Consider the following 12566-nt stretch of genomic DNA (forward strand, 5'->3'; position numbering starts at 1 on the left):
AAAAATAATGTGAAAAATGCATTTGCACAATGCATGCTACATGTGTGTGCATGTGATTTAGTGTACACCGAATAATCCTAACAAAAAGAGTATGGTGCAATAGTTCTCTAATGGCAAAAATTAACTGGGTAAATCAATTTATTCCTGAAATTCTCTTCTTTGTCTTGTGATAAGTTGGGAGACACTTCTCTATGGGTCTCTTTTGTTTGCATACATCTTGCAAGCAGAGTCACTGACTGCCTTTGTCCCAGACTAGGCTTCAAAGAATATTTTAATAGAGAATAGGCTTGGATAGTAGAGTTAATATCTCCCTCTGAAGCAAGTAACAGGCTTGCTTATTGCCCTTTCAGATAGAGACTGTTGTCCCCATCTGGAGGAAAGATTGGCAGGCATGCTCACTGTCCAGTATAAAATATTCAGGTTCCCTAAGCTCAGCATCCTTCTCCTGTAAAACAAGGCAGGGACCATCTGGCATAATTCATGTCACCTGCTAAGAATTGGGGCTCAGGAAAATGGTACAAATGCTGATATTCTGGCAATGCTATTGCAATAAACCAATCTTTACTCTGCCCCTGGAGTTTTGTGACATCTGCCAGCATCCACGAAGTTTGGCAGGCTAACTCTGACCTTTCAGATTTTTGTTTATTGTTTTTGACAACATAGGTGATATGCATATACGAGATACATGACTTTCTGGAAGAGGAAAAATGAGGACCTTATAGGCTAATTAATGGGATTTGAGCATAATGCATGGGTATCAGTAGTGACATGATAACAAATTTTATAGGCAACACATGTTCTGCCCAAACACTGTCTAGGTTTTGCAAACTGTCCTCTAGGCTGGGGACAGGAGAGGACTTCCTTACCAATCTGGCAGTCAGCCTCATGTACTCCCCATTGTAACAACTGATACTAAGATTTATTTGAGAGTTGAGGGAGGGCAAATGTTTCTGACCCTCTTAAGAAAACAGAGTCATGCACCACACAGGTGTAACAACGGATATTCATGGCCTTTATTGCAGAAACCCAGAAAATTATTAGAATACTAGAGGCCTGGTGCACGAATTCATGCACCCTGAAAGGCACTGTGGGCCGCAAGGTTGTGGTGGCCACAGGGGCAGGTCTCGGCCCATCCTTCATGCCCTTGCCCAGCCCCTCCTTTTGTGGCCCCCCACCCCCTTCCCTGTCTGTCGGCATCCCCGCTCCAGCCGCCGCCGCTTCCACATGCTGATGGCACCAGGCCCCACTCGCACCTGCTGACACCCCTCGTGGTCAGAACATGTCATAGCGACCAGTTGTTCGGTTGTTCTGCCATTCGGTCTATTTCAGGGGTGGGCAAACTTTTTGACTTGAGGGCCACAATGGGTTCTTAAACTGGACCAGAGGGCCGGAACAAAAGCATGGATGGAGTGTTTGTGTGAACTAATATAAATTCAAAGGAAACATCATTACATAAAAGGGTACGGTCTTTTTTTTTTTTTTTAGTTTTATTCATTTCAAATGGGCCGGATCCAGCCCGCGGGCCATAGTTTGCCCACGGCTGATCTATTTGCATATTAGCCTTTTATTATATAGGATTGGCTGGTTTGCTTGGGAGGTGAGCGTGTTGGGCACATAAAGTTTGTTAAGAAGAATGGTAACATTAGCATTCTGACTCCTGAGAGACAGAACAGGGCAGAGAGGGATTTGGTGGGGAAGGTTGGGCAGACAGTGTACAGAGCACACCCACCAATCAAAGTCTAAACTCCTTAGTTTAGCAGTTGTTGCCACCAGCTCTGGCTTCTGCTTCTTTAAAAAAAAAAAGAAGAATGGTAACAGCTGAACCGTCTTATAGCTCAACACCTCATGTAGTCTATTATGCTAACCTTTAATTCCCTTGATCTCAGGTTTATTTTATTTTTTTCCAATGTATCCTGGCTACTGTAAGGAATCTTTGGCACTCTAAGGGAGATATCAGAGAGAGAGAGAGAGAACTCCCATGGGAAAGTGTAGTTGAAGCACTAGCTCAGGGGTGGGCAAACTTTCTGACTCGAGGGCCACAATGGGTTCTTAAACTGGACCGGAGGGCCGGAACAAAAGCATGGATGGAGTGTTTGTGTGAACTAATATAAATTCAAAGTAAACATCATTACATAAGAGGGTACGGTCTTTTTTTTTTTTTTTTTTTTTTTTAGTTTTATTCATTTCAAACAGGCCGGAGCCGGCCCACGGGCTGTAGTTTGCCCACGGCTGCACTAGCTAGTATTTTGGCTCTTACTACTGGGATTGGTTTTATAATGCTAATAAAGGTGACCCACCAGAATATCAAAAACATACACAAAGGAATATAGATAAACTAATTCAATCAGCTTTGCTATCCTGGAATACTTCCTAGAGTAGTGATAGTTCACATTTAAGTTTAGTGGGTAACAATATTGAAATAGAGCAAGAAAAAAACAAAAAAAATCTTGTGAATATTGCAAGGCTAGATTTCCTTGGGATAAAAGAACTTTTATATTAAGAAAAATACAACAGCAGTCACTCTCCCTGAGTGAAAACTTAAGAGATATTATTCTTGTAATGATAGCAGGTGCCACAGATAAGATGGACTCCTTAAGAAAAGTTGTCACTATGCAAGTCAAGCCTAAATCAGTCAAACCCCATAGGCCTAGCTGGAAAGCAATGTGACTGCTGAAATAGGAGCCCCCCAAATTGATGGTGTCAGTAATAACGACCTTACTACACTACACTTCTGATGGAAGAGCTGAAAACAGGTTTGTTTGGTTGAGTCAGAAGTCCCTGCTATACTATTTGCAATGGAAATAAATCAAGACTTTCTTTTTTTAAAATATATTTTTATTGATTTCAGAAAGGAAAGGAGAGGTAGAGAGAGAATGAAACATTAATGATGAGAGAGAATCATTGATTGGCTACCTCCTGCATGCCCCCCCCCCCACCCCCGTTGGGGATCGAGCCCATAACCCGGCATGTGCCCTTCACTGGAATTGAACCTGGGACCCTTCGGTCCGCAGGCTGACACTCTATCTACTGAGCCAAACCAGTTAGGGCCAAGCCTTTCTTATTGGTTCAGAGCTGCTGTCTCCCTCCAGGCCCTCAGTCCATTTTCACTCTTATACCATGAACTTACCTTCTTTAATGACAAAGACAATTAGGCATTGGATCTTGGTCTCCCTGTCCACAGGATGACTAAAAGCTATATGTAGCAGTCCAAGGATGGTGAAGAACTTCAGGAAGGAGGAAGGCTCAAACTTGGAAAACTGTTGGACAGACTTGCTCAAGGCACCGTCTTACATGTTGCAGGTGGAAGAGTGGGGTACTCAAATTCATCTGATTATGTTTGAGCAAGGTTCACAGTGGAGAAATAAAGGGAAGTTAACATGATCTCATGGGAGGGACTCTGCTTTTGTTACCTCTATATCTGAATGAATAATAGGAGTCGATATGTTTTTGTATTTCCCTGTTCAATAAATGCTGGAATTTTCCTGATTGAGAAGAGTGACATGTATGTTTATTTTGAGTATCCTCAAAGACGTGTGTGCACACACGTACACACACACACACACACACACACACACACACACACACACACACCTCCTTGTTGGCCTGAAAACAGATTGAATATTCTAATCAGATATTAATTTTGCCTTCAACTATGGACTCTCAAATGCCTCAGTTAAAATGTTCGTTTAACTGATATTATTACTGCTTTCATTATTTGTGGATTTAAAAGTCTAATTTATAGATAAGAATTATAATAAGACAATCTTAAAAATCAAAACATTAACATTGTAGTTAAAATTATATTTTTAGTGATCATTGAAGAGGTGAAGGAAAAGGAGTATTAAGTCATACTTGGAAAAAGTAGAGTTCTGGAATGTTTAGGCTGACTATGGGAAAATTAGGTATCTTTTAGGCTGTTGGCATAATAGAAGAGGTTGCTGAAAAAAGGATTAGGGATTGCTCATGAGTTTATACAATTTTAAAGTTTACCATGTCCAACTGTTAGGATAAAAGTAAGAAAATATCTTCAATATCTAATACCCTTGTGAAGGAAAACCCCTATTCCGTAAAACTACTGTGTGGAATTCTCTGCTATTCTTTGGACGGCCTCTATCTAATTCTGAAAAAGTAACTTTGCTTTCTAGCCTGCTTCAATAAGGGGGGAGAGAAACTTAGCTGTCTGACCTTGTAGGCCAGAGACTAGATACACCCAATGCCATGCCAGGTGCAATTTTTAATTGGATAGAACTGTGTAGTTTTCAAGGCCACCGCCAGCAAGCGCACAAAGGGCTGGCTCTTCCATAAAAAGGGAAGTTCTGCTTGTAGCTTTGCTTAGAATTTGGATTCATTTCCCTAAGCCCGCCACGGTGAATAAAGTGTAACTCCAAACTCTCAGAGCGCTGTTTGGTTCTTGTTTTTCTGTAACACCCTTATAGTTGGTGGCACTGAGATATGCATGGGTGGCTACAGGCCCTAAGCATGAAGACGCCAGTAATTTCCAGTGTTAGCCCTATTAAAAGATGTTACTTGAGGTCTCTCTGCCCCATATAATCTATCTAGACAAAATTGCCTCAAACAATTCTTCATCTCTAATTCTATGGCTTGTGAAGTCCTACACCCTCACCTATGATTCAAGATCTCTGCTGATTCTAATGGCCATATGTTTTTGGAAAAGTGTCTTTATGTGTGTGATTCCTCTTCACTCCTGTCTTCATTTTTTACACCTGTATGCCATCTTTATACTACCCCAAATCATTCAAGACATGTTAATTCCCTTAGGAGTTTTCACAAGAAATTAGTCATACAAAATACTTTATAAATTTCACTTGAATTGATGACTATTTGGAGTGAGGATTACCACATATGGATTCCAGTGTCTTTCTTGCAATATTATCTCTCTTCCTCCTTCCTTCACTGCATTTCACCCCCTTCCTTAATTAACCCTCTTGATAAGCTTCTTTCCTGCTATGGATAAACATTCTTCTCTCTCCAGATCCTACTCCCCAATGTGCATACCCAAGAACAACTCAGTAAGTAGTAGAAAAATAGTTTTTTTTCTTTTCATTTTAAACTTCTTTCAGATTAGATTATACTACTTAATTTGGACTATTTAAGTAATTGCAGATTCATGTAGATATTTTATATTAAAAATGTATATTTATTTTGTTTTGTTTTTTTCTTCATAGTTCATTCTAAAAACAAATAGAAAACTCTATTAAATCCAGAGAACAGTATTGTTCAATAGTAAACAAATATCCAAGAGTTTTATTACTTCATATTGTATCATTATCATTTCTTTTGTGGATGACAAAATCATAGATATATTCATTTTTTAATTCAAATTTTGAATTTGAGTTGCAAGAGAAATTTAATAAAGCTGAGACAACATTTAAACTTGTCAATTACCCCAACAGAGCATACATTTCATAAATTTTTTTACTATAAAAAAACTCTGAAAATCGAATTTCCTTTGAACAATTTGTTCACCTCATTAGATCACAGTAACTGCAAGTTATATATAGAACATTGATTTCTTATTAGATAACTCTTTACATATACTGCAACTTCAGCTCTTTTTACTTTAAGTCATTTTCCTATTACGAATATAAATGACTTTCAGGTATCTTAACAACAAGAACATATATTTTTGTAATTTTGCTGTGCTTGTATTTGAAATAGTCAGCATTTCAATTGTGCTGGACAGAAATCCAACTCAATCTAGCTAAGTAGAAAATGTGAATTAATGGAAGAAGAATAGGACCTGTTATACAATTGACAGAATTTCTGTGGACAGCAAGTAACCTCAAGTATCTCAGGGAGAGAAACTTCAAACTTGACATAACCAGTACTCACTCTCTTTTGCATCATCCATCTCTCATCTGCTTAATTCTTCTAGGCTTCATTATCTCTTCCAAGTATTTTCCACCTGGAGCCCAAGATTGCAACCTTCTTATTCTATTCTTCAAGAAAGAAGGAATCTCTTCCTGAAAAATAAAAAAAAAGTACTCTGATTGCCCTGTCTTGGGCCTGTACTTATGCTTTATAATCCTCCCTTTTCCTAGAGTAATGAAATACCTACTATGATCGACCAAAGCAGGGTCATGTTCCCATCCCTATGGGCCAGGGTAGAGTGAAGTACTATAAGTGACAGTCCAACCACAACTAATTGGAAAGAAGGAAGGGCAATTTCCACAAGGAAAAGTGTAGATCTTAGCAAATGAAGGTGGGGAGAGAAAAGGTATTCTACACTAATTTAAAAACACACACAAAACAATGTATGTCTCTAGTCTTAATTCATTAGAATCTCTGCATCGTGAGCCTCTTGTTTTCAGTCTTATCTGATAAGTCTGAAGGTCTGTGTGGAATTCATATCCTAGGATCTCTTTATATCAAAGACTTGGCACCTGTTAGACAATATTTTTATCCAAGGGAAGTAAATGTCATGGCACAGAAGTGTGGCTTAAGACAATGGGCTAGGATAAAGAAACATCAATGATTATTAAAGTAGCATTTTTTCTGTCTGTCATTCTATGATTCAGATTTATTGGACTAGCCCCCATGAATTCATGCCTGAGTCCTGGAGTGAAAACAGTGCAATAAAACTGTGAATAAGTCATAAGGGCTTGCCGGAAGCCGGTCCATCCTTGCTGTTTCAAGGGACCTGGCATATATGGCATACTGTTCTTAATATGTTTGCTCACCTTCTTGGCACTATGTGTTTTAACCAAGGTCACCTCTCTGAGAAAGGTTGTTTCCCCAGGTAGGGATTTTCCCCTGAAGTTAGGGAGGGAATAAAACCCCTTAACTAAGTGCCAGGCAGGTAATTGATCACTTTAACTACGAACAATCATGCTTAAACTACATAATCTTTACTCCTTGGAATGGAGATAAGAAACACCCTAACCTTTGAAATAGAGATTGATAGGATTGGAATCAACTGGTATAAATACAGATGTAACAAGACAACAGGAGACAGAACCTAGACACAGAACCTAGACACAGAATCTAGACACAGAACCTAGACACAGAACCTAGACACAGAACCTACACAGAACCTAGAGACAGAAGAACTTCGCTGGAGAGAACATGGCAAAAGATAATGGACAGAAACTGGCCACAGAACCTGGAGACAGAACCTGGCTACAGAACCTGGATAGAACATGGCAAGAGAACCTGACTAGAACCTGGTGACTGACCCTGGCTGGAGAACCTGGAGAACCTGGCTGGAGAACCTAGCAAGAGAACATGGACACAGAACCTGGCTGGAGATCCTGACCAGAACTTCGCTGGAGATCCTAGACAGAACTTGGCTGGAGAACTGGCTACAGAACCTGGCTGGAGACCCTGACAAGAGAACCCAGCTATGATGATCACCTGAATGCTGCCTCTGTGTCATTCCTTCTTCACCGACTCCGTCTATACCTTTGGGGACCCCTGAACCTGCTGGGGTTGGACCCCAGCAAGGGCTGTTTCACAATGATCTCTGTGGAATACTGAAGTGCAAGAGGTCATTAGAATTTATGACAATAACTTCTGCAATGACCTGAGACCATACGCCAGCAAAGATATCTTCATTCTCAACAATAGGTGCTAGAGCATTAGCATAGACATCGGTAGGCACTGTTAACTGTGGTAAAGACTTTGGAGCCCTAGCCAGTTTGGCTCAGTGGATAGAGTGTCAGCCTGCAGACTGGAATGTCCTGGTTTCAATTCTGATCAAGGGCACATGACTGGGTTGCCGGCTTGATCCCCAGTAGGGGGCATGCAGGAGGCAACCGATCAATGATTCTCTTTCATCATTGATGTTTCTATCTCTCTCCCTTCTTCTCTGAAATAAATAAAAAAATAAAGACTTTGGAAACTTGAAACACTAATTCAGAAGACCTATGTTCATTGCAGAATTATTTACAACCAGAGGCCCGGTGCATGAAATTCCTACACAGGAGCGGGGGGCGGGGGGGAGGCCCTCAGCCTGGCCTGCACACTCTCCAATCAGGGACCCCTCGGGGGATGTCTGCCCATTTAGACCTGATCCTACAGAGATTGGGCCTAAACCAGCAGGTGGCCTCTCATAATCCGGGACCACTGGCTCCTAACCGCTTGCCTGCCTGCCAGCCTGATTGCCCCTAACAACCTTTGCCTTGCCCCCTCCCCCCACCGTGGCTTTGTCCGGAAGGACGTATGGAAGGAGATCTGGAAGACATCCACTCTAATTAGCATATTACCCTTTTATTAGTATAGATAGTCAAGATTTGGAAGTAGCCCAAGTGTCCATCAGTAGATGAGTGGATAAAATAAGCTGTGGTACATTTCACAATAAAATACTACCTGGATGTAAAAAAGAAGAAGAAGGAGGAGGAGGAGGAGGAGGAGGAGGAGGAGGAGGAGGAGGAGGAAGGAAATTTTACTTTTTGCAATAGCATGGATGGACCTAGAGGGCATTATGCTAAGTGAAGTAATCCAGTGAGAGAAAAATAAGTACAATATGAATCTAATGAACAAAATAAACTAACAACAAAATAGAAACAGACTCAGACTGACAGCTGTCAGAGGGGAGGGGTTAGAGAGATGGGTGAAAAAGGTGAAGGGATTAAACCAAAAACAAACAACTTCATAGTCACAGACAACAGTATGTTGATTACCAGAGAAAAGAGGAGTCGGGGGAAGGTAGAAGAGGGTAAAGAGGGGTGATGAAAGAGATATAACATGGAGTGGTGAACATACAATACAATATTCAGGTGATGTATTATAGAACTGTACGCCTGAAACCTATATAATTTTATTAATCTATGTCACCCCAATAAATTCAATTAAAAATAAAATAAAATAAAAATTTAATTTCCCATAAAAACCTCTACCAGAGAAAGGGAGTAGCAATGAGCTGTTAGGGACCTTCATTTTTCAGAGAGTGTTTAGGGTAGAGTAGGCAGCTTTAAAAACCATCTATCTATTTCTCTTTAAAATAATCAGTTGCAAAAAGGTATCCAAATTGGAAAAGAAGAAGTAAAATTGTCATTATTAGCAGATTACATGATATTGTACATAGAAAACCCTAAAGACTCCATAAAAAACTACTAGACTTAATAAATGAATTTGGCAATGTAGCAGGATACAAAATTAACACTCAGAAATCTATGGCTTTTTAATATACCAATAATGAACTCACAGGAAGAGAAACTAAAAAAAAAAACAATCCCATTTACTATTGCATCAAAAAAATTAAGATACTTACGAATAAACTTAACCAAGGAGGAAAAGGACCTACACTCAGAAAATTACAGGATGCTGAAAAAAGAGATAGAGGAAAACATAAACAAATGGAAGAATATACAGTGTTCATGGGTTGGTAGAATCAACATCATTAAAATGCCCATACCACCCAAAGCAATCTATAGATTCAGTGCAATCCCCATTAAAATACCAACAGCATATTTCAAAGACCTAGAACAAACTCTCCCAAAATTCATCTGTAATTAAAAAAGACCCCCAATAGCTGCAGCAATCTTGAGAAAGAAGAACAAAGTTAGAGGGATCACAATACAAGATATCAAGCTGTATCACAAAACCACTGTTCTCAAAACTGCCTGGTACTGGCACAAGAACAGACATACAGACCAATGGAACAGAATAGAGAACCCAGAAATCTACCCAAACCACTATGCTCAATTAATATTTGACAAAGGAGGCAAGAGCATACAATGGAGTCAAGACAGTCTCTTTAATAAATGGTGTTGGGAAAATTGGACAGATAACATGCAAAAAGATGAAACTAGACCACCAACTTATACCAGAAACAAAAATAAACTCAAAATGGATAAAGGATTTAAATGTAAGACCAGAAACCATAAAAATCTTAGAAGAAGCCATAGGCAGCAAAATAGCAGACATATGTCCTAGGAATACCTTTACCAATACAGCTACTAAGGCAATGGAAACTAAGGAGAAAATAAACAAATGGGACAACATCAAAATAAAAAGCTTCTGCACAACAAAAGAAACCATCAACAAAAGAACAAGAAAGCCCACCGTATGGGAGGACATATTTGCCAATGTTATCTCTGATAAGGGTTTAATTTCCAACATTTATAGAGAACTCATACAACTTAACAAAAGGAAGATAAACAATCCAATCAAAAAAAATGGGCAAAGGACCTAAATAGACACTACTAAAGAGGACATTCAGAAGACCAAGAGACATATGAAAACATGCTCAAAGTCACTAATCATCTGAGAGATGCCAATCAAAACAACAATGAGGTACCATCTCACACCTGTCAGAATGGCTATCATCAACAAATCAACAAATGACAGGATGCAGAGAGAAAGAAACCCTCCTGCACTGCTGGTGGGAATACAGACTGGTGCAGCCACTGTGGAAAACAGTATGGAGTGTCCTCAAAAAATTAAAAATGGAACTCCCATTTGACCCAGTGATCCCACTTCTAGGAATATATCCCAAGAAAACAGAAACACCATTCAGAAAGGATATATGCACCCCTATGTTCATAGCAGCACAATTTACAATAGCTAAAATTTGGAAACAGCCTAAGTGTCCATCAGCAGATGAGTGGATTAGAAAACTGTGGTACATTTTACCATTTGCAACAGCATGGATGGAACTGGAGAGCATTATGCTAAGAGAAATGAGCCAGTCAGAGAAAGATAAATATCACATGATCTCACTCATTTGTGGAATATAATAAACATTATAAACTGATGAACAAAAATAGAGACAAAGAAGCATCCAACAGACTGTCAAACTTCAGTGGGAAGGCAGGGGAGAGGTGGGTGATAGGTATAAGAGATCAACCAAAGGACTTGTATGCATGCATATAAGCATAACTCATGGACACAGACACTAGTAGGAGGAGAGTATGTGTGTGTGTGTGGGGGGGTGTTGGCCGGGGGGAGGTCAATGGGGGCAAAAGGAGACAAATGTGATACTATATGTAATACTATATGTAATACTTTAAACAATAAAATAAAACTTAAAAAAAATAGTCATAATCAGTGTGTGCTTATCCATGAGTCCCCGATCAGCTGCTTTCTCTGCCACTGTGCCCCAAGGCTGACATTCTGATTTTATAATCGGTTTTCTAGATGACCTTTCCTCTCTCTCCTTTTTAAGGGAAAAATTAAAGAAGCTTTTAAAAATGGTAGTTTCATAAACAATTATTTATACACAAGATAGGTAATTAACGTTGTTCCCTTTTTTGTGCATATTTCTATAGTGTACTTGTTTTAGTAAGAGAAAATACATGTGACTGCTTTGTAAAACAGGGGCCCCAGTTCATTTCTTGATGCGAGCTTTAACATTTTCAAGCTAAGTTAATTATTATATGGATAGAAAAGTGTTCTCAGCTTTCCTCCTCTGGATTTCTTTGCTTTCTCTAACCACAGATCTCTCTTTTTTTGAAATTCTATCTTCCACTGATATCCAAATTCTGCTAATATTTCCTGGTCATTAATCAGTATTGTTATAATTAGAACTATTTTTTCATGTAATTCTCTTTCATTGTTTTTCCATTTAGCTTCCTATTCTAGCCATCCCCCAGAAAAATGAGGGCTGATGCTGTCCACCTCCCACCATCCAGAGCAGCGGTTCTCAATCTGTGGGTTGCGACCCCTTTGGCAGTCGAACGACCCTTTCCCAGGGGTCGCCTAAGACCATCCTGCATATCAGATATGTACATTATGATTCATAACAGTAGCAACATTACAGTTATGAAGTAGCAACGAAAATAATTTTATGGTTGGGTCACAACATGAGGAACTGTTTTTAAAGGGCCAGAAGGTTGAGAACCACTGATCCAGAGAGTTTACCTGGTAGCTACTACCTTTATTTCAATGACTCATCTCCATGCCTTTATTTCTAGCCTTGAATAAGACATTTGTGAGGGTCAGGAGAAAGTTAATTGGTGAAGGGATCTGATGAGTAAAAACAGAGGAGGATAAATGAGAATTTCCCCCAATAGAAGAAAATCTGCAGGTCTTAGTGGAAGTCTTCAGAACAGAGAAGCACAATAGGAAGTGAAGATGTGAAGGAGTTGAACCTCTATCTCCTGTTGTAAAGCAGTGATATACAATGTGGAATCCAAGAACAGGGGATTATGAACTATTTATAGCTGACCTATGATGAGATACAGTCATCGAGAATAAGTGTTTAGAAACCTTCAACAATTTGAGAGGGCAACTGTGTAAGTCCCAATCTAATGAAAATTTGGGACTTATTAAAATAAATGCATAGCAATTTCCAGGATGACTGCTACAATCTATAAGCGCTGTAGAAATTCAATTAATGCTAAAGCTTTCAGGCAAATAATTGTGGATTAAGTAGATGGAGATTTTGGTCTTAAACAATGAATGAACTTTGAATGGGAGTGGGCAGAAAAGTCAGCAGTAGGAGTAAGGGGAGATCAAAAGTAATTTACCTCATCCTCTCTTAAAAATAACTTAATTAAATATCTATGCAGTTAAGTCTACTGAAGAGTCTCTTAGCTTGTATGTTATTAGAATAATTAGAATATGAATGGATTGCTAAAAATATGTTTTATTTTTACCTAAAG

This window comes from Myotis myotis, unplaced genomic scaffold (assembly GCF_014108235.1).
Source record: "Myotis myotis isolate mMyoMyo1 unplaced genomic scaffold, mMyoMyo1.p scaffold_m19_p_7, whole genome shotgun sequence".
Classification (NCBI taxonomy): domain Eukaryota; kingdom Metazoa; phylum Chordata; class Mammalia; order Chiroptera; family Vespertilionidae; genus Myotis; species Myotis myotis.